The sequence below is a fragment of the Lissotriton helveticus genome, chromosome 7 (assembly GCF_964261635.1).
Source record: "Lissotriton helveticus chromosome 7, aLisHel1.1, whole genome shotgun sequence".
Taxonomy (NCBI): Eukaryota; Metazoa; Chordata; class Amphibia; order Caudata; family Salamandridae; genus Lissotriton; species Lissotriton helveticus.
This window is the reverse complement of record NC_136068.1, coordinates 871126191-871150867: the sequence shown is the minus strand read 5'-3', so window position 1 is coordinate 871150867 and position 24677 is coordinate 871126191. Positions and strand designations below refer to the sequence as shown.

The following is a 24677-nucleotide window of genomic DNA, read 5'->3' as shown; positions in this document are numbered from 1 at the left end:
TCACAATAAGACTGCTGACCATTCAAAACACAGCTGCCAAACTAGCCTTCAAGCTCCCATGCTGAGCCCACATCTTAGGGAACTCCACTGGTTCCCAATTGACAAGCATGCTCACTTCAAACTCCTTACCCACACATACAAAGCATTCCAACAAAGGCCCTGCTTACCTGAATAGCAGCATTCATTTCCATTAATTCCTCATTAATAATTAAGCTCTACCAGTCCCTCACTGGCACACACCCCATTCATATACAAATGTAGAACAGGCGGCTGCCCCACCACATACCTGACTCCTAAGAAATGGGATAAGGAGAAGACATGAAAATAAATGTATATGGAGTAAAATGAATGGATGTATTGAAGTATAGCTACAAACAAGGGTAGCAAGTGAACTTGAGGGATGAAACTATAATGCAGACCGGGTTATTGCTAAGGTGTCTGCCACACGGGGAGCTCACTTTGCACCAAGATCAGAAGTAACCTCAGGGTCTGTTCCTTAACCACCTGTTCTTTGAGCTCCTAGTTAGTTTCCAACTAGACAGTCAAGAGATGTATCTAACACTTGTGCAGCATGTGCAGTTTCACCCTGGTCCAAGGCTGTTTATGACTGCCTTTTAGTGCCCATTTGAGGGTATGTGGCCCATTTTGCTTGCTTGCATTAGGACCCATGGCGTTCTTTTTTTTACAGAGTTTTATATAGCGCAAATTTGACCCGAATCGGGTATCAGAGTGCTTTACATAGCACCAGTTGCATTACATGAGCACACATTCATTTTTGTTAGGCATGGGGAGATTAAGTGAATTGCCCAGAATCACAGGATGTTCAGCGTCATTGCCGAGACTCGAACCCAGTTTCCTGGATTCGAGGTTGACCGCCCTAGCCATTAGGTAAGGTATACCATTGGTCTTGCGGATACATAAAAGTAGGCTAAATACTTTAAAGGCATAGCTCTAATTAGCTAAGGACCTAGTTTGTGTGTCTATATATGGTTTCTCATTAGACCCTATAAAAATAGCAATTCTATAGTTGTGGCAATTTAACTGCTAGACAATGCAATCAGTTTTACATTGATAAGCACAATGTTTTACAACTATAGCTTGAGGAGGTTTAGTGATGTAATTTGCAACACATCTGCTTAGAGTGTAACAATCACAGTGTGTATTGCAGGAATGTTATGCACTTATTCCATCACTACATCTGTTGCTATTCTACTGCAACTCATTAGTTGTAAAAGGATATTTACTTTTACATTTTTTTATTTTAATTGCTTACAATACATTTAGGCAAAAAGAACTAACATTTACACAATTCATCACAATAAATAGATATGAGTATGGAGACAACATGAATAGGAATGACAATTAATTGAATGCAAAATTGTGCATTTGAATATAACTCAAGACAGGTAAATAATTAAGAATAATTACAAAGTTTTTATTGTCAGAAAACGAGGACAGTGCTCTCAAAAAGAATGCCAATTATGCATTGCTAATTAAAAGACACAATCCTTATAATTATAACATGCTGGTCATGCTGTTACTATGAAATGGTTGGAAATGGCAAAATTGGTTAACTTTCTTTTATATATGTCCATGATATTCAGCATTTTGCTAAATGCCTTTCTCTAGTTTCATGTTTAGGAGCAGACTATAAAGGTTGCAGAAATCTCAACTACAGTGTAGGATTGAAAAAAGCCCTTTTTCTCGCCTCTCACTCCTGCGGCCCGTCCCCCTGCTGATTCCTGACTCCCAGCTGCACTTCCCTCCCCCTTTCCTATTTAATGGCGGCCGCTGTGGGGACGACTGAACAGGACAAGTTCTTCGCCTGCCGCTGCCCCAATACGCCTCCTGGTAGGTGTTTGAGGCCCTCCTACTGTCTGCCTGCATGTTCTTCCCTGCTCTTCTCTTGCATTATTTGTGCATGTAATTGTGTGTTTTGACGCCTGACTTGTGCCCTTTGTCATTTTTTCATTTGTCTTTTTTGGGTGCCTGTTGACTTGTATTTTGGTTTTCAGAGTATGATTTCTGCCACTCGTTTTCCCCCAGTTGACCCCCGCAGCCTCTCTCCCTGCCAATTCCTGCTCCTGCCTCCCAGCTGTACTTCCCTCCCCCTAGTCTATTTAATGATGGCCGATGCGCTGCCGCGCAGTGTATGCGTGCAGCAGGTGCACCACTGGCACACGTACTGGCATACCAAAGGCAAGCCCATCTGCGCCCATCCATGACCTGACGCTGACCTGTGCCTGGGACTCTGGATCTCCTACCTCCCACCGCTATGACTTCACTGCCCTCCTCACACCCAACCCCGGAAGGGACAAAAACTGCCAGCTGTTTACACTGAACACCACCTATGACCAGTTCTCCTGCCAACACTGCCTACAATCCTTCACCATCCACAGCACCCCCACATACATGGCACCCATGCCAGATGTCTTGACCACCGAAGCCATGAAGTGCATCCTCCTCAACGTGCACTCCCTGCACCGACATGCCATAGAGATCTGGGACCTCCTTGACACCCTCTCACCAGACGTCACCTTCTTCTTGGAAACCTGGACCAATGCCTCCTCCACCCCTTCACCACCGTCATTCCCGACGGATACAAGATCCAGAGGAAGGCCGCCCCCACTGCCCAGGAGGAGGACTCACCATCACACACAAGAGGTCCCTCCGACTCTCCACCTCCAGTATGAGTGACTCTCTCTGTAACTCCGAACACCTCCATTTCCAGATCCAGACAAGCCCCAGAATCACGCTTTGCGCCACCCTCACCTACACGACCCCCCTGGGCCTTGCGCTTCTTTCTTCACTACCATTGTTGACCTCATCGCACCCTACACCATCGTGTCCATGGACTAGATACTCATCGGTGACCTGAACTTCCGCCTCGACAACGACAGCGACCAAACTCCACCGCCTTCCTAGACAACCTTGCCAAACTCGACTGAAGCAGCTCATCACCACACCCACTCACAAGGCAGGACACACCCTCAACCCCATCTTCGCAAGAAGGGAAGAACATCCACATCAGCCACACCTAGCAGCCCCTCTGGACAGACTACCACTGCGTACACTTCAATATCAATATCATCACTGCTCATAAGCCCACGCTGCACCTACCACTAAGGAATTGGAGCAAGGTCACAGAGGAGCACCTCAACTCCACCCTTATCCATGCCCCCCATCTGCCACGACAGACGCCACAGGTTCACCGCTGGATCACCAGCTGCACAGACAAGCTCGCACCCCTACGCAACCCTGACAGACAGCCCCTCTGAAGGCCACCTGGTTCACCACAGACCTCCAAGAAGCCAGACGCTCCTGCAGAGATGTCAAAAAATGATGGAGAAACAGCAAAACCACTGATACCCAGACATCCTACAAGAGCGCCATGACAGAATACCACCAACTCATAAGGTCCACAAAGAGGACCTTCATTTGTAGGCTGTTTATACCAATAATAACTGATTAAACCCCACTGAAAGGAAAATAGTGATCACCGGTGTAACACATAAACACTGAAAAAACACCTTCACAACCACAAATTAAGTGCCATTCAAAGAAAGGAAAAGATGAGTGAAAGAATAATTTTTATTTCTTCCTGAAGGGGCCAATACAATGTTACTTTGTTTTACAAGGCAGCAGCGAGAAAGACTGGGCTAACATTATTCTGCTTGAGTTTTGTTGTTTAGAATGTCACTAAAATATTGTTTCTTCTTCTATCTGTTTTTTTTCAGTTTTGTGGTCTTTTGTCTAAAGATGCACTGTTTAGAAGCATGTTTAGGTCTTATTTAGGTATTTTATAAACTGTAGAGAATCAGGAAATATCAAAATCATATTTAATATGTTGGCTACATTTGATTTCACTGATAGCTAAAATGGCTGGTTTCATAAGAATAGTTCCCAATATATATCATCACATTTACCCACAGACAGAGAATGGGTAAAATCCTTTGAAACCTCAGCCCCCTTTTCTAGCGAGTCATTATAGATTGTAGATGAATGGCCAAACAGTCCAGGTAAAAGAGTTTTGAAAAAAACTTTTTTTTATTTTTTTTTTAAAAAGCAAGGAGTATTGACGGGCATATGTGAAAAGAGTGTTACCAAGCATCTGAGATAGTGGTAAAAAAATGACACCAGACATTTGGTAAACATGGAACGCAGTGTCACTTGGAATGCTGCTGCCAAAAAGTTCCTACCAAGTTCATAAAGATTGGAGTGATATTGTTTGTATTTGCAGTAATTCAGCTACACATATGAAAATGTTGTATGGTGACCTGTCAAAATCGATACCTGATCGGAAGTGCTTCCCTGTAGGAGATCCTTGTCACTTTCTAGATAGTATGCTGAAGGAATCTTTACAATCTTCAGAGTTAATGAATAATGCCATTGACTTTGTAGTCCAATCTGGAGCACTGTTTCGGTATGCCCAGGAACTAAAATGCAAATATTTCTAATTTTGTGCTTTGTGTGGCATCAAAGGAAGAGTCATCCTAACTGTCACATAGCTGGTGATTTTCAGTCCTAGAGGCTGTGAAGGCTATATTATCCATGTGGTGCTAGTTTCAGAATTTTTATTTAGTAATGATGCCAAAGGCAAGAAATGTGATGATCTTTGGTCACATTTTGAGAGTAATGTGAAAGAAGTACAGTCTACTGCATGCTTAGGTTTTTACAGGAATACATCAATGATGTAGTGGATCTAATCAAAATACTAGAGCCTGAAAACACCCTTATCTACCAAGTGTTCAGCGTAAACGGTGTAGATCTGAAACATCTCCTTGAGAGTAGGCTGGGCAACACTTTTAGTGACTTTGGCACTGCAACATGTTACATGTTCGAATTCTTGCCACTTGGTAAGCAAAGAAATGTGTTGTAGCAAGTCAGGAAATGTTATTTTATAGTCTATGGGAAATGGCTTGCAATGATGCATAGAAATGTCCCTTCCCCAACCATGGCATTTGAAGGTAATGAAGTCTCACTGAGGTACATGACCACAGACTCACTAAAGAAGTATTGTATGGTGTACTACAATAACTTTGATTTGTAAAAATTTATTTGGATCTCACATACCCTGTACACAAGCTGTCTATACACATACACTATCAGCATCGAAAGCAAGAAATAATTAAAAGCAAAAGATTGCATAAACACCGGAAAAACACTGTTTCTATTATTTTTAATGGTGCAAAAATGTGTAACCGCTGATAAGAACTGTTTTTTTAAGGTATTGAAAACACTGAAAAAAACCCACCAGAATTCACCAAAAATAGAATCTGAAAACAGGAATTCAGTACAAAACTCTCACCAACTCCGGCAATTTGAAGGAATTTTTGAACATCATTCAGCAATTCACCAAACCCCCCCACCCCAGCGAAGCCACGGACATCACACCCTCCCAGTACCTCTGCAGCAAGCGCAGCTCCTACTTCCACCTAAAAATCAAGACCCTCTAAGACAACTTAAGCGAACTGATTCCAGAATCCTCCCTCCCTTCCAGTGATGACGGCCAACCCACCATCACCACCTGTACCAGGTAACCACTGAATATACTACCATGACCATGAAGAGCACCCACTCAGGAGACCCCATGGACCCCTGCCCTCAACACATCTTCCACAGAGCCACCAACGCCATAGCGCCCGAGCTACGCCGGACCATCAATGCCACCTTCGAATCCGGCATTTTCCCCGATGACTGAAAGCAGGCAAAGGTCAAGCCCTTCCTCGAAAAGCCCTCTGCTGACCCTACAGACCTGAATAACTACCGTCCCATCTCTCTCCTTCCCTTTACAGACAAGGTCAGAGAGAAAATCTTCAACGCCCAGCTAACCACCTTCATCGAAGAGAACGCCATCCTCGACTCTTCCCAGTCCGGATTCCGCAACAACCACAGCACCAAGACCACCACTGACATCTGCATGCTCCTCAACCTGAGCCACGCCACTGCCCTCATCCTGCCAGACCTCTTCGCAGCTTTCAACACTGTCACCCAGCACACTCTCACAGCCAGACTCCTTGATGCTAGCATGCGGGGAACCGCCCTCAACTGGATCTGCTTCTTTCTCACCGGCAGAACTCAAAGGATCAGACTTCGACCCTTCCTCTCCGAACCCAAAGAGATCAACTGCAGAGTTCCCCAAGGATCATCGCTCAGCCCTATGCTTTTCTACACCTACATTGCCCACCTTGCCGCCATCGTCAGACAGCATGGACTCGGCATAGTATCCTAGGCTGAGGACACCCAGCTCATCCTCTCCGTCACGAAGAGCCCCGTGGACACCAGACTCAGCTTCCAGGAAGGAATGAGAGATGTCACAGCCTGGATGAGCAACAGCTGCCTAAAGCTCAACTCGGAGAAGACATAGGTCTTCATCCTTGGACCCTCCCCACTGCTTGGGACAACACCTGGTGGCCCCCGCCCCAAGAATCCCATCCACTCCTACTGACCACACCTAGAACATCAGCATTATCCTCGACTCCTCCCTCACCATATCAATTGCGCCGCCTCCACCTGCTTCAAATTCCTGTGCATCCTCCGCAAGACCTTCAAGTTGATCCCACCGAAGCCAGAAAGACCATCACCCACTCACTCATAACCAGCAGACTGCAGTATGGAAACGCCCTCTACGCTGGAATCAACAAATCCCTGCCACACAAACTCCAGACCATCCTGTACAACAAGACCAGGCTCATCCTCGGCACCCCAAGTGAACACATGACCAAACACCTGCAAGACTTCCACTGGCTCCCCGTTGAGAAGAGATTAACTTTCAGGCGACTCACCCACACCTACAAATCCCTCCACAACATCGTACACAAATACCTTTAGCGGAAGTGTCTTTTTTCCATGTACCCAAAAGAAACTTCCACTCAGCAAACCTCACCCTAGCAGAAAACCCACCCATCCGCAGAACTGCAGAATCAAGCCTTCTCCTCCATCGCTGCCAAGGCCTGGAACGAGCTCCCAGTCAACATCAGATGCTCTCCTACTCTGCACACCTTCAAGAAGAGCCTCAAGACCTGGCTTTTTGGCTAACACAGAGCAGCATCCCCCCCACCAGCACCTTAAGACCCTCATGGGTGAATAGCGCACTTAAAATTCCCTGATTGATTGATTGAAAAAGCGGGGTAGCTGATCGATTTTGGTTTCTACGTCATGAATAAATTAATGAAAGAATTCTTTTTTTCATAATTACTTAAAATGTTTGCAAAATTGCAGTACATTATCCAGAATTATAGTATAATACGTATTTCACAACATTGTAAAACATTTATCTAAACGTGTATACAATTTTAGGACTGGCATTTGGTCAGTAATACCAGACTGTATCTAAAATGTGACCTTGTTCTTAAATTCATTGTTTTTAAAATTAAATATTAGCAAAGGTCTGTATTCCCTTGGTTTTAATGGGAAGATAATTCTTATTTCATTGTGAGGCTTATAGGTGCTGTACAATTTTTTCCTGGGAGGGGCTATTTGCCATACTGCTCCTTTTGTTACTTCCGGGGGCTCAAAAGTTGCGACCCCATGTTTTTCCTCTGTGTTGTTTTCAATTAGGGCCCTTCATGTCATGTTCATATATTTGCCAAATTTGGCCAAGTCTGAAGACGCTATACTTGACTGAAGCTGTGCCACTGCATCAGCGCATCTTCTGTTCCCATGTCTCAGGAACATTGGTTTTACCAGAATACGTCAATGCTGTAGTAATTCAGGGCAGCAGCATAGTAGATGTACCAATGATTCAACCCTATAAATAAATGTCCTGCAACTGACTATATTGTTCAGTGATTTCCAAGCCAGGTTCAGTTCTTTTATTGGTAGGGGACTAGGCGCACCCATAAGATTTCCTTCAAACACTTCCTTCCTAGAGGACTGTCTATGTATGGCTGGATTTCTTGCAACTCGTATGATTTAGTTAGGCTGGCCAGACCTCTGTTAACCTTCAGTATTGCTATATGTTCGTTCCTTGATATCTGGTCAGTGTGCTTTTTTAGCACCCTACTTAATGCTAGGTAGTTTAGTTCTTCTTGTGACCAGGATGCTGTAGATAAGTCCAACTCTGGCACTGTCTCCGGGCAGTATTTTTGCCAGGAGTTTGACAATCCCTCAAATATTGTTCTCAGTGCCTCCTTAAGGGATCCTTTGTGAGCTTTTGTCGTCTTGAACCAGAATTTAACCAGGGTGCTCCTGCATTCGTATTTTTGTTGTACACGGCCAAGCTCAAGTTTCTTGTGTACTTGTGGAGCCTAAAAAGCCTTTTATAACACTGGCACTGGGCTTTTTCCATCATCTTTTCCATCTTACCTGGGAATGCCTGTGATGCATACTGATCCAGCGCTCTCACCAAAATATTGCACAAATGACACTATTTACTACCACAAAACTTACACTACAACACTAGGCCCATATCAACAATAGAGCGCTTGAATCATGAGGCGATAAGATCTAAATATAGTTGTTTAAACCATCTGCAATAATCAAGACCAGCTTGTCATTTTAGAAAGTTTATTTTAACACATCTATAAAAACTTAGGTTTTGGTATTTTATTAAACAAGCATTAGAAAATATCATAAAGAAAGATTTATTCAGTATTAATAAAAAGAGCATAAATCAAGAATTATTATTCATTAGCAGGAATAAGTAAAATTAAGCATTTCCAAAATCCTAACTATATCTCTGTCTCTACCCTCATCACCTAGTAATAAAGTAATTAATAAAAACTCCTGTCCTCACGTGTAAAGTCCATCAGCATAACATCGTCCTCCAGAATTCTCGAGCGTAAGCCAACTATGTGTTTTCTGAACCTATTCTTATACCCTAAATTGAGCTGAGCTAACTATTTTTCACATTCCAGCAAACGAATTCTAGTTCTCCATTGGCTGAGCCACCTCGTACCACAGTAAACTGTGACACCTCCTTCTTACATGCCCGGGCAAATTCACTAGTTCATTGTTCATTTAGAAGTCTTGGCAGTTCTTCCTTAGGCTGCTACATTTTGTAGCGACAGCTTCCTTTTAACCTTGAGCTAGTCAGCTCTGAACTCCCGTGGCACGTTAGCAAACGTTAGCAAATTTCTCCAAAAAGTCATCTTTTTAGCAGTTCAATTCAAAACCTTTCAAAATAAAAGCTCAGAGGCCTTTTCCATTCTTCTCAGAATTATTTTCACTTGAGCCATTTTCATCATTAGGCCTCTTTCAGAAAGCGTCAATTTTCTGCGCCACTGTCCCTGCGCCACTTTTAAAAGGGTACTATTTTCCTGCAGCCATCTCTAAGCTTCATTTGTAAAACTATTATATAAACAAACACAAAGAATAATTAATGAAAGAAATACAGTTTGTTCTGTTGCCTCCCATCATTGCTAATAATTAACCCATTAGTCTAAATTACCTAGCAGTAAAGCACAAATAAAGCAGCATTTTATATCTACCAGTCTTCATAAATCCATAAAACCTTATGTGCACCTAGAATAGTAGAAATGACATTACATAGACAAGGGAAGCAAAATAAGCACATGCCTTTATTTTAAAAACAGCTGCTATTAGTTATGACATGACAATAGACAAGATTAATTTATTATTTTCTACATACATAAGAATGCAACATAATGCACATTTATGAGCACACATGTTAATTTCCCACGTGTTCTGTAATGTAATGTAACTTTAAACTAGGTTGAATTAGCATACACATAGCACAAATTGTTAGCATTATTAATTTATTTATGGAAGTGTGACTTCACGGGTTTAAACAAATTTCTGTTTTCTATCCCGCTCCATCAACTCCCTCATCTGGTGATTAACAAATCACCACACCACCACCCAATATTTTAGCAAAGATTTTATCTAAGATGAACATGATTCAATTTCACCTGTTTTAGTATTTCTAAAGACTTATCTCATCAGTTTATCTACAATTCTCATATTGAGTTTTAAGAAACCCCTCTAGTTCTATTTCTTTCTCTTGTGTAACATACAACTAAGCTTCAATAAATGTGTTGCAAAAACTATAACTAATAAAATGTCTGTATCTTGCTTGTCATATTAACTTTAAACTTCTCCTTGTTAATTTCTAAAAGAACAATAACCTAAATTAACCAAAGCAGAATTATATTTTCATTAAGCTTGCAAAGAAAAATAAAACAAAAATTTTAAAAATTTTACCTAAATTTTCTAAAAATTTCTAACCATTTCTAACACCCCCCTTTTTCAAAATTTTTTTTTTTTTTTTTTTTTATATACTCCTTAAACCTTCTAACAGTTTTTCTTCGACCTAATGTCACAAATTAATTTTTCAGCTAACAGTATTTCTTCGACCTTGTGTCATCTAACAAGATTTCTTCAGCCTTATGCCAAAAACAGAAACCTAAAATTTAACAGGTATGTACTTCAATCATTGTCACTTTTGTTTTCAATCTCTTTTTGACTGTGACTATTTACCTCCATTACAGGTATCACTTCTATTTTCTTTCCTGCCTCACTTTTCTTTTCAGAATCCTTTTGACTTGATATCTCATCAATCTGTTTCTTTGATCTGTATTTCAATTTGAATTTTAGGCCTTCAATTTCTCCTGGCCATTCATCACATTTTCTTGGTAATTTCTTCTTTTGCTTGGTCACATTACATTCTGTTCTCCAAGCTCCTTTTCTGAATTTTCTTATTTGAGAATCTTCATCATTCTCATCAGTTTCAGTGTCAGAAATTTTCATTCTGGACTCAGGTACTTCTTTACTCAGCAGCTTCACTCCGTTAGGAACGTCATCTTTGTAGCTGGTACTTGGCAATTCATTTTCTTCTTCTTCAATTACCTTCAACTTCCCAGTTTCAGAATTCCTGTTCCTGCATTCAGAGCTACTTTTCTGCTTTTCAATACTCTCCTGGTCTTGAATCACAATCTGATCACATTCTTCTTCTGCTTCTTTTTCTGGCAGATTTCCATCATTTTCTGAGTCTTCAGTCACAACTTTCAAGTCTTCTTCAATCAAGGCTTGTTTTCTCTTCATGTTCTCCAGATGTCGACCAACTTGTCGATCTTCAAGATCTGGATTCTCTTCAGGCTCTTCTTCAGAATCTGAATCTTCAATTGTGACACTATCCTCATCAGGATTTTCAGGTGTAGATACACGAAAAGTATGGCCAGTGTCAATCCACCTCTTCAGTCTTTTGCACTTCACTGTATTTGTTGTGACAAGACTGATTGGCCTCCTTTTCTGCCACCTTGGCACTAGAGAATTCCCTTTTAGACGAACCTTTTTCCTGATTCTTTTTCCTGGTAACAATTCAAGTACTTGCTCTTTTTCTCTTGTTTGCACTTCAGTTTCATCTTCATCAAACACAGAAATCATTTCATCTGATAAATTTCTGCAGTTCTCCAAATTGATGCTATCATTGATAGTCATCATTCTTTTCTCTGGTATAAATGTTTGTCTCATGACCTTGTCCATCATTATCTCACGTGGACTTAAATCTGTCTTTTTATCAGTAGTGTTTCTCAAAAACATCAAAACAAGTGGAAGGACATCTGTCCACTTTGTACCTGCAGCTAGGCACATTTCTGCATCTCTGACTTTTATAGTAACATTTTCATGTTCCTCAACATCTATTCTATCTGTACAATGGAACAGTCTGTTTTCAATATGTCTTTTGCCTTCTGATAACTTTGCAACAGTAATTTCATTATGTCGCATCTGAAATGTTTCAAACCATTTTGTAATCAAACAGAAAATCACAAAAATGTAGCACAGTTTGTCATGTAGTGACATCTCACAGAAATCCATTTGTAATCTGGTCAATGAACCACTCTCCTGTAATTCCGTTCCCAATCTCACAATTGTTCTCTTAATTGTGTTCACTTGCTGATATGTCAGACACCTCTGGTAAAGAAATTCTGCAATTTTATGGTACATTCTGCCCATGTCAGTAATCATGCTATTTGATAAAACTACTCTACCATCTTTGTGTGACAAAATCTCATCCTCATCTCGCTGTCTGAAATCTGTACTCAACCATGTGTTTCTCAACCATGTGTTTTTCTCCTCATGAGTTGCTTCATCTTGTAAGTCTTTGACTCCCTGCCATGTTTCAACTACAGATGTTAGTATTAGTGAACTCAAAGCATGTTCATCATTCATTTTGTATGCTGTACATATCACAACAGCAAACCTTTCTGTCAATTGAATATCATCAATCAATCTTTTAATTAAATTTGCATTTCTGAAAAGTGAACCTGCAGAAGTCAATGTTTCAATCTGTTGATCAATTGTATCCTTTATTTTAATGTCTTCACTCAAAAGAACATTATTTTCATTCCAACATTCTGGAAGTGCATTTAATCTTTTTGGACTATTTTCTTGTTCTTTAATTAATCCTGTATCTGCATTGTCCATCTGTTCATTAACAAAAATTTGTAATGGCAATGAAGCCATCTCAATCTGTTGAGTCATTACCTGTCGCTGTATTTGTAACTGTTCATTCAGCTCATTTATCTCAATCTCCTTTTCATTTGACCATAATTTTGACTCATCAGTCTGTGTCAATTTAATTAAGTCAATGTCAGACTTCTCACTTACCAGAACTGAAGTCATTTCTGTTTCTTGCTCGGTTGTAGTCCCTACTAATTCAATCTCAAGTACAATAGAATAAACTTTTTCAGTTAATGGGACCTTTAAATTTGCGGAACTAATTTCATCCTTTCCCAGCACAGGGACTATCTCTGTTTCCATAATTTTCATGGACTCCTTTAAATCATTTGATGAATTTACATAATCAGGAATATTAATTCCAGATGTACCAGACATTTCATCATGATTTTCTATCGCATCAATTTTAATAAAATTCTGAACTGGCACTTTATCAGTTTGATCTGACACTTTTGGCGTTGTATTAACCTGTTCTGGGGGTCTTCTTGAATTTCTGTTCTGATCCATATTCACAATATCAATTTTACATTGATCTATATTTTCTACTCTGACACTTTTATTATTTATTTTCGCTAATTTGGGAATCTTTAATTTGCTCTCGCATTTGGCAACAACCTTTTTCATTTTCTTGTACAAGGAAGACATTTTATTTCTTTTTATATAATTCGGTAAATTTACTCTTTAAATTTTGCCTTGCAGCGTTTGCTGATCAATTAATTAATTAAATACTATCAGGTATAGAAAACCTTATAATTTGGTCGATCTAATATATCTCCTAATTTACCTGTATCACTAAATTTAATTAACCTGTAAAGAAAAATATCAATTTGGAAAAACAATAGCAACTCAAAATATTTATTTATAATAATAATATAATCACATGTGTTTTAATTGTACTTAATTTTTCACTTACACACCTTCTGCAACATATACCTGTAAAAAAAGAAAACCTAATCTGTTTTGCCTTAATTTACATATAATTTCTTGCTGCTACCTTGAACACAGCGCAAACCTCCTAATTACACCAGTAATTACAGTAACTAACAAAATTAATTTAATTACTACTACTTAATATTGCATTAATTAATAATTAATATCCTCACTTTAATCACCTTTGATGCTATTATCCTAATATATCTACTATTTTTATTCACTAATTAACAAAATGTGTTGTTTTAAATTTAAAAAAAAACAATTAATAAAATGAAGCTTAAAATGAAGCTTTAGGCATTTATATTGTGGAAAAACTAAATCTCCAGCAAAAAGTAAACAATGTGCATTTAGCACAAGTGTTTCAGCTAATCAATGTGTTGCTACCCAATGCTCTACTAATCCTAGTGCCTGCCAGAGTTTTAACCAATCCAGTCGCAGCTTTTGTATAATACTACAGTGTTCCTAGCTAATCAAGACACATCAAGCTTGTTCTTAATGAATTTTAGACAAATTAATTTTTTAACCAAGCCAGCAACTCTTAGTCAGACATTAGAAACCCTCAGAGTGTAGCACGATTTGTTTATTATCTCAGATTCAGCACTTGGCAGCAAGTCATTAATGCACGAAGCTCTGACCAATCAGGTCGTAATTCGTAATAGGACACGTCACAGCCAGCTCCAGCGCTGTTGACAAATTACACACAACATAACAGCTCTGCCAATGTGTATGTTGCTGCTACTGCAGTCTCTCTCCCCTCGCGCTTCGCTTTGGGAAGTATTTTTAAATAGCAAGCAATCTCTGGGCATGTAATACGTAAGCCATAGCTTATTTAACAAATAGTAGAGCCTCGCCCAATCAGAACGGGGCTCACGGAGCCTCACTCTATCAGAGCGCGGCTCTGCCAATGACGCGACGGCCTCTGGACCAAAGGGAGCGCGGCTTTGGCTATGACGCGACGGGACTTCATCCAATGGGAGCGCGGCGGCTGACACAAGCAGCCGCTGCAGATGGCAGCTCTCCCCTTCGCTCTTTCTCTCGGCAAACAGCCCCTCCCTCACTAAATTTGATTTTTAACAGCGCGCTACACTAAAACGGGGTCTTTTAATCTAAAGACGCTTGTTATGACCAAAATTCTCGTTAAAAGACACTCCAGTCACTTCAATTAATCGGAGTGATATTTCATTGTGACACTTTGGGTGCTAGACAGCTGTTTTTATTCTTAGTACAGCGCGCTTATCACACGCATCAGTTTTTAATTTAGCAGCATTATTAAAACGAAGGGAACAACAGTGGAGGCTTAGCTAGTTATTCCATAACAACGCCTCAACCAATCAGGGGGCAGCTTTTCATTATCAATGCTGACGCTCTAGCCAATCCGAGCGCGGCAATTCTGACGTAAGCAGCTGCTGCAGCTGCAGGCTCTCTCCCCACACGTTCTCACTCCTAAAACAGCCCCTCCCTTACAATTTTCGATCGGGGCACTTTTAAAAGGATTTAAATAGCGCGCAATGCTTTTTAGTGTATTTAAACACTGCACAATACTTTATAAAGTCTTAGAATGGTACAGACTTTACCTAGAACATTCCTAAGTACCTTAGAATTACTTTTGGTACATTTTAGTGAATATATAAAACGAAACACATCTGTCTGCTTCTCTAATTAGGATAGTTTACATACATTCAAGTATCCACACTTCGGAATAGTCGGCGCTATTCACACTAAGGATAATTTCCATTTGCCAGTAGAGCAACTCTTACCCTACCCTTCTAACACGTAAGAATATGAACTCATTTTCCTCTGAACGCACCGCGAAGTGACAGTATCTAAGAGTTCCACTTGACCATACCTTACAAAACAATCTCACACTTTCACACTGAAAAATCCCTAACTTGAGTCACACATGAAATCCGTACAGGACTCTCACCTGTTTATAGAAATCATGCACCGTTAGCAAAATAACACCGTTATCCGTACAGGGCTCTCACCTGTTTATAGATATAAAACATGTACCCGTACAGGACTCTAACCTGTTTATAGATAATCATGCACCGACATTACCCTGCCCTTCACTCAAGCTCGAATATAACTAATACTCTTATCACAGTGAGTTTTATGGAAGGCGCTTTGTCCCTATTCTCATGCTGCTCTAATTTCTTAGAAAACCCTCACTTTTACAAGATTCACACCTAGCCCTAAAACTGTGTTGCACGGCGACAACACTGTATTGCACGGCGACAATACTTCTGGTACACGGCGATACCAACAGTGATACTCGGCGATATCACAGAAACAGATCAGATATTCTGCATGACTACCTTCTCATCACACAGTTTTTGTACCGGTACACACATAGCACAAAATAAACAAACTCAACATGTGTTAAAACTTAATCCTATGAATTTACCAACATATATGTATCATGCATGTAACATGTATGTCAAAAACAACATATATAAACCGTCCGATGGCTACCAGAAATTGATCCAGCGCTCTCACCAAAATATTGCACAAATGACACTATTTACTACCACAAAACTTACACTACAACACTAGGCCCATATCAACAATAGAGCGCTTGAATCATGAGGCGATAAGATCTAAATATAGTTGTTTAAACCATCTGCAATAATCAAGACCAGCTTGTCATTTTAGAAAGTTTATTTTAACACATCTATAAAAACTTAGGTTTTGGTATTTTATTAAACAAGCATTAGAAAATATCATAAAGAAAGATTTATTCAGTATTAATAAAAAGAGCATAAATCAAGAATTATTATTCATTAGCAGGAATAAGTAAAATTAAGCATTTCCAAAATCCTAACTATATCTCTGTCTCTACCCTCATCACCTAGTAATAAAGAAATTAATAAAAACTCCTGTCCTCACGTGTAAAGTCCATCAGCATAACATCGTCCTCCAGAATTCTCGAGCGTAAGCCAACTATGTGTTTTCTGAACCTATTCTTATACCCTAAATTGAGCTGAGCTAACTATTTTTCACATTCCAGCAAACGAATTCTAGTTCTCCATTGGCTGAGCCACCTCGTACCACAGTAAACTGTGACACCTCCTTCTTACATGCCCGGGCAAATTCACTAGTTCATTGTTCATTTAGAAGTCTTGGCAGTTCTTCCTTAGGCTGCTACATTTTGTAGCGACAGCTTCCTTTTAACCTTGAGCTAGTCAGCTCTGAACTCCCGTGGCACGTTAGCAAACGTTAGCAAATTTCTCCAAAAAGTCATCTTTTTAGCAGTTCAATTCAAAACCTTTCAAAATAAAAGCTCAGAGGCCTTTTCCATTCTTCTCAGAATTATTTTCACTTGAGCCCTTTTCATCATTAGGCCTCTTTCAGAAAGCGTCAATTTTCTGCGCCACTGTCCCTGCGCCACTTTTAAAAGGGTACTATTTTCCTGCAGCCATCTCTAAGCTTCATTTGTAAAACTATTATATAAACAAACACAAAGAATAATTAATGAAAGAAATACAGTTTGTTCTGTTGCCTCCCATCATTGCTAATAATTAACCCATTAGTCTAAATTACCTAGCAGTAAAGCACAAATAAAGCAGCATTTTATATCTACCAGTCTTCATAAATCCATAAAACCTTATGTGCACCTAGAATAGTAGAAATGACATTACATAGACAAGGGAAGCAAAATAAGCACATGCCTTTATTTTAAAAACAGCTGCTATTAGTTATGACATGACAATAGACAAGATTAATTTATTATTTTCTACATACATAAGAATGCAACATAATGCACATTTATGAGCACACATGTTAATTTCCCACGTGTTCTGTAATGTAATGTAACTTTAAACTAGGTTGAATTAGCATACACATAGCACAAATTGTTAGCATTATTAATTTATTTATGGAAGTGTGACTTCACGGGTTTAAAGCAAATTTCTCCAAAAAGTCATCTTTTTAGCAGTTCAATTCAAAACCTTTCAAAATAAAAGCTCAGAGGCCTTTTCCATTCTTCTCAGAATTATTTTCACTTGAGCCATTTTCATCATTAGGCCTCTTTCAGAAAGCGTCAATTTTCTGCGCCACTGTCCCTGGGCCACTTTTAAAAGGGTACTATTTTCCTGCAGCCATCTCTAAGCTTCATTTGTAAAACTATTATATAAACAAACACAAAGAATAATTAATGAAAGAAATACAGTTTGTTCTGTTGCCTCCCATCATTGCTAATAATTAACCCATTAGTCTAAATTACCTAGCAGTAAAGCACAAATAAAGCAGCATTTTATATCTACCAGTCTTCATAAATCCATAAAACCTTATGTGCACCTAGAATAGTAGAAATGACATTACATAGACAAGGGAAGCAAAATAAGCACATGCCTTTATTTTAAAAACAGCTGCTATTAGTTATGACATGACAATAGACAAGATTAATTTATTATTTTCTACATACATAAGAATGCAACATAATGCACATTTATGAGCACACATGTTAATTTCCCACGTGTTCTGTAATGTAATGTAACTTTAAACTAGGTTGAATTAGCATACACATAGCACAAATTGTTAGCATTATTAATTTATTTATGGAAGTGTGACTTCACGGGTTTAAACAAATTTCTGTTTTCTATCCCGCTCCATCAATACCCAGCAACCGCAAGGAGTTTAGATTTTGTGACTCTCATGATGGGTTTTGTGGTAGGGCTATATAGTTTGCCTTGAAGTTTGCAGAGGGCGTAAATGGGGGCTTGTATTTTGGCTTGAGTCTTGGCCTGGCGCAAGGTTGCCTTGCCTTTGTCGTTCAGCCATGCGCCTAAATATTGATATGCTCTTTCTGTGGCTATGCTGTTGTTACCCAGTCTCCACTTTAAACCTACATTCTTCAGGTGTTTACCAAACACCACAGCTTTTGTTTTACTGAGGTTGGCCACAAGTTCATTGTCCAGGTTGTAGTTGTTTAGTGCATTCAACCCTCTTTGTAAACCTACTCTGGTGTGATCACCAGATCATCAGCATACTGAAGTATATTTAGTCGTTTCTGTCCGATTTTTGGGATTACCAAACTTGCTCCTTGTATAGCTTTCCCCAGGTCTGCCATGTAAAGATTAAAGAGTGTGGGTGCTAAAACGTAGCCCTGCTTTAGGCCGCGCTAAGTTGACATCTTGTGTGTGACTGTATCCCCCACGAGTTTGATCCTCACCACATGTTGGTATACAATGACATCAATGCCTTCAATAGTTTTACGGGGATCTTCCAGCGTGACAATTTGTGCCACAGCTTACTTCGATTAACCCCAAAGAAGGCGGCCGAGTAATCTATGAAACATGCAAATACTGGCAGGTTTTTACCGGAGTTTGCCTGATATGCCAGGAACAAAAGTGCCATAATGTTATCTATATTGGAGCAGCCTTTTTGGAATCCGGTCTGGTAAAAAGGTAGTATTTCATTATCCTCTATCCAGGCTGTTGCTTTACCTTCGATATCTAGCAAGGCAATGAGTCTATAATTTTTAGGGTCGGTTTTTGCTCCCTTCTTATAAATTGCTTGCAATAGAGGGCATCGGTTTTAGGTCACAGAATGATAATACTTGACCTTGTAAGTGTTTTAGCACTTTTGAAATTTAGCTGGGGCAAAACACTGAGCTTCCTTGTTTGAGGTGAATGCTAAGCTATTCTTGTTGAGTCCTCCTTCAATCACCAGCCATCTTTGCCTTGCACCAGCTGCACTGATATTTAAAAGTTATTCAGTGCACACTTCTATGTTGTAAGAAGGTCTATCTGGTTGTCGAGGGGCATGTTTGTAATTTTTGGAAGGAGGAACTCAGATTCATTACATCCTTGGCTGAAATAAAAATCATAAAATATCAAATGCCACTGAAAGAGCATAAAATAAATGATCTCTACATTTAAATAAATGATCACTACATTTAAATAAATTATCACTATATTTACCTTAGAGGCCAAAAAATACGTAAATTATTTTGCATACCAATACAGTAGTTTCATGCAAATAATGCCAGATACAATATTTTGTTAGTTACGTTTCATTAAGTTTTATTGCACGTCTTCAATGGGAAACTACAAAAGGTAACTAACTTGGTCCACTTCCACCCTGCCCCCAGGCCTCCTCCCTGCAATGATGTGGTTCCTTCCAGAACACGTCACTATTTAACGTATTTTGAGTCTGTGCTCTCCCAAGCTATCAGTTACTTCTGAAGTTTGCTACTTGCATTGGTTGCATAAATTTCAGTTTGGTTTCCATCTAGATGTATAGGCAGGCTGGTGTTAAGGTATCGCCTAGCCCTTACTGCCCCTCTTACCATCTCCCTGATCCCACACATACTGAGTGTTTGTATGAGAGCCCACCACACAGGCCCTCAACATCTCCCCTGATTATTACAAGCATTCTTTGCTTATCAATTCTTTAGAATAAATATTGCATCAGAAAGTCTTTAGATCTATGGCAAACATAGTCCTTGTTTGGTAGGTCACTTGAATGAGCTAGAGCTTTAATTCATGTAGAATGCTGTTATGATTTGTGGAGTCATTCAGCCCCCTAACCATGTAGGTTGTGATGGTTAGAACAGGCATTTTTGTGGCTGTGACCCCATGCTACATCATCACCTTGGGGACTGTCTCCAGGGCTCCTAGTACTTCCCGGGTTTTAAAGCATGGGCTTAGCTTCTCTCCTCTACCCTTCTCCACATCCCCAACAACAAGTACCCCCAATCTTTAACAGCGTCATGTCATGTTGGCAGACTGAGGTCTGCTTCAGCGTGTTGAATAAAGGGTATGTAGTCTGCTTTACAACGGTGTTCATTTGCAACCTGCTCCCCTACGGATCACTTTCAATGTAAAATGTTTGTCTAGCGATGGATCCTTGCTACCAGCAAATGTTAGATTTCTTATCACTTATCTTGCTCTATCATCTAGTTATAGCTCCCTATGCTCTGTTTCTCTTGACTTTTGGGCGGTATTTTGGTAATTAGTATAGTATATTTAAACCAAAGTTTTGGAGCATGAGTGCACCATATAGCTAAATTAAGAAAGCAAGTTTAGATGAGGACCATGGTTAGCATTTGGCAACACTGTATGCTGAAGGGGCAAAGTGATAATACCTGCAGAATAGCTAAAGTGATGTATAATGATATAATGACACAGGAGAAAAGGACACAACTCAAATCTGAATCACAGAAGCTAGCTGAGGCGCATCAAAAGCTGCTATCCCATGTAATTGTCAAATCAATGCATGATTGAAAAGTATATGAGGACTGGTGATGGAAAAATGCTAGCAGAGAAAGCAGACATTTAATAAAATTGTAACAGAGAGCCCTATAACCGAGGTTTTCACAACTATATGGTGGCCCAAAAGAACACATTTTAAAAACTGAGGAGAAAAAGCTTTAAAAAAAAAGACAATTTAAATGGGTGGTTCCTAGAGATTCACACATTGTCATCATAACTTCCATGTGTAAAGTGAATTTGATGATTGGAGGCTACCTTTGATGTAAATTGAGGGTTGAAAGTTCAAAGAGAGTACATTTCATGGATTCTGTCTCGATAGTAGGTGTGGTGCACGGTGAATACATCCCAATTCCAAGTGAGGGTATACATGATTGAACCCAGTGATTTCCATCCAGTACTTGCAGATGACGGTCAGAATCTATTGTTGGCCATGTTCTCGAGTAGCAAGCTCAGAATAGGGTATTGTTATGTACTGTTTTACCAGTGCTTCACCATTTTAATAGAGGGATTGGGAGAACAAGTTAAACATGACTCAAACTTTCAAGTATTGGATTATCCCATTTTGGTTGGAAAATAAAGTAGATAGAATAGGGAAAGGTTATGATCAGCGCACCTTACATTAAAAGGGTACTTTTCCTTTTATTGCGAAGACAAGTTGTTCCTGAACTAATCACTATTTAACACAGGTGGGAACCACGTTACCTATAGACCTCATCCAACCTTACACTTACTGGTATGTTTCTGTACCCTGAATAATGTTTGCAATAGTATCAGAACACAAGAGTGAACCATATTCTCACTACGGACTTGGGGTAATTTGAATTAACCCTTAATAAAAGATGCACAATAATCAATGCAACCCAAAGGTAGTTTTACTAGGGACATAAAAAACAACAAAGTGAGTGCCAGTGGGAAAAACGTGCCTGATACTCTTGTTAGTATTGATACACACATGTGAAGAAAGTGATCATTGTGAATATCATGTAGTCAGAACAAACATGTTCTACTCTACATAGGCATGATTCGGAATATTTTTGGGTCCATGGTGTAAGTCAATGATGCTTTGATCCTGTGTAGAATAGAGGGGTCATCTGTGGCTGCTGCTGGTAAGAGCAGTGGGGCCAGGTGCAGGGGATTTTGAGAGACGACCATGAAGGAAAATGAAATAAAGAATAAATTTTCCCTCGTGGTCGTCTCTCGGAATCCCCCTCACCTGGCACCACCGCCCCACTGCTCTTACATGCAGCGGCATCGGCTGAGAAAGGTCATCAACAGGACTCTTAAGTATGGGGAGCCAGAGAGAGAATTTAATTCAATATCATAGGCACTAGCAATGCGAGGAAGGCATGGCCATCTGTTTAGGAGGAGGGCCACTGAGGCCTGGGGCCGAAAAGGATGGGTGGCAGGAGGGATTGTCTGGCAAATTTTCTCCAATGGGAACACAATTTGGGCAGCCATCTGGCAAGGAATACGGGATGAAGAGTTGTTCAGAAGTTTAATCACATCAATCCGAATCCAGCAGTCGGTCGCAGCATGGATTGATATGTGGTGTTAGTGTCGTGGGGTCAAAGATGAGATTTTATCTAACTGAGGCAATAGTCTGGAGTTCTATGATCAACAGTAGCCAAGGTGAAGCAAGAGAAAAATAAGGAGGGTGCTTACAAGAGCCCCTGCAGCAAGGATTGAGTTGTTCAATTGACCTATTTTGGAACAGTTCTGGACCTGCTCCCATAAGCCCCTCGGTGCTGAATTTACCTTTCCCTTTGGCTCATTCAGCTTGTCTAGTATGAGAATCAGAAAGTACGGGTCCTTATTGAGTAAAAAGAGACAGCATGTACCATGTATCGTACATCCAACAGCACATCTTGGATTGCCAAGAACACGCTAGAACTCCTTTGCAATCTCGCACTAGGACCTTAATCAGGGCACAAGTCCTAAAAACGTAAGTGAGGAAAATAATCTAATTAGGCAGTATGCAAGTGTCATCACGGCGTGCGAAAACATGGGGCGTGACATCACGCCGCACGACATCACTGCGTGTGACATCATGGTGCACAACATCATGGTGCATGACACCACACATGGCATAACAGTAATTGACATCATAGAAAGTGGTATCACAAGCCACAAATTTACAGGAAGTGGCATCACAAGAAGTGACATCAGATCTAAAGTCCTCACATATATGTTTAGCAGGTCTATCATATGTACGTTTGAGCGCATTGTGAGGATAATAGCACAGTGAACTATGGAAGATGATATGTGACTTCTACACCTTGCAATCCCCCAGTTGTATGTAACACATCCTATACATTCATTGACAAACATAATGTATTGTACATGTAATATGCACGTGTTGATGTAAAGCACCCCGACACCCTGCATTGGGATGAGTAGGGTTCTACAAGAAGAAATTGTGGTATTTAAATTATTTCAAGGCTTCCTCAGGGAAAGTAAGCTCTATATAAATGCAATTTGCTTCCTGTTAATACTGGGAAAGACCAACACATCTGACATTCTTACAGTGCATATCTCCTAAACAGGTACTGAACAAAGTGAAAAGCTGCCTCTCTTAAGTATGTGTGAAGTGCTAACAAGGTGTGAGCCTTTGTTTCCCCTCTGCTTCATTTGCATCAGGTGTGAGGCTCCTGACTGCTCCCAGCCAAGAGACTGCGATTAAAAGGAGGCCTGATGACCCCTCAAATTTGGTCTTTGTTATGAGACCAGCAGGAGTCTTAAATAAGAAAGCCCCGTCCCCGCCTGCACGTTGTTGCAGATGGAAAGCAGACAACGTGCAGGCGCCGCTGAAAGTGTCCCTGTGTTTGAAATTGACACTGGAACGAGTTCATCACATTATTCAATGGGCACCACATTCTTGGCAGTGGACGGCATTAACTCTGTGAAAATAGTGGGTGGACGCCATGCCATGACCTAGATCTAGAGCAGAACAAGTGGCATGCTCTCACAGTTGTTTTAGGTTTAAGCAGATTTCATCCATTTAGAGTTCTCATTTAACCCAGCTCATTACAATATGCATGTGTTTGGGAGATTGAAAATGTGGTAAGTAATGTTTCCCCATCTCTAACCACAGATCTAACCATACTTCCATTGACTAACAAACATGGGAGGCCGTGAACAAAGAGAAGTTATTTACTTTCTACTTAGGGCAGTCATAGCATTATTCCATTATAGTGTGCAAGCGCGATAAATAGAATATATACAAATATATCACAGAATTAACAGGCTAGTAAAATCGCTGTGTCACCAGCATAGATTAATGATGATGCCTGAGCCCTGTGCCAAAGGGCCACGTGCTCTTGCGGAAGATACGCATGGGTGCAGGAAATAAATGCAAAGATTATAGATATATATAAGAGTTAATGTCCTTGTAGGGCTATATTTCCTATTTAGCTGTTGCTTCTGCATGCTGTTACTGCAATTCCACTTACTTCACGATGTTTTGGTATTTTAAATAAGATGCTTCTTGGTGATTTAAACAAATGATAAATGCAACTTGTACTCACTGTCCTTCTGTGTTTTCTGTTCCAGATGGATATTGAATTCTCCAGAGAATTTTAAGGCACGTCCCTGGATTTAAATCTCCTGAATTACTTCAAGTGGGTTTTACTTCACTAGTTTACTTTTCCTTCTTAAGACATTTTAATTTGCCAGTGGTGTGCACAGTTTCAAATCTACAGATGGCTAATCTGCTTCTTAAAGTAGCCAAGTTTTGTGTGCATGCATATGTCCTTAAACGTGCCAAACTGACTTAGCAGTAGTAGCTGCATGTTTGTGATCTATAAATTAAATGCTGTGAAATAATTCTTTCTTCATTACCTTCCTTTATTTTTTTTTTAAAGCATTGTGTATTTTTCAAAACGGATGTATAATACAATGTATAGGAAACGTGATGTATAGTTTGCCTGTTTTCATATGCAACAGGTTACCATAAACATTTTCTGCAGTGGTATGTTATGTTAATTTCATGTATTATGTACACGATCATCGAAGACTTCATGGCGCTGGAGAACATAGGGTATACTCACAAAAATACATACATACGTTTTCTTACGTTAATGATTGAAAATGTAGTGCCCTTAGTATTCAACC

The 24677-nt window shown here is 39.9% G+C and overlaps 1 protein-coding gene across 1 annotated transcript in view; it reads left to right on the top strand.

Moving 5' to 3' along the window:
• The window catches only part of LOC144769317 (teneurin-2-like), an 853614-nt gene that overhangs the window by 580650 nt on the left and 248287 nt on the right, over positions 1 to 24677 (top strand). The window contains exon 3 of the mRNA XM_078653392.1: positions 24117 to 24184. The gene's annotated coding sequence lies outside the window, so the exon portion shown is untranslated. The remainder of the gene's footprint in view (positions 1 to 24116; positions 24185 to 24677) is intronic.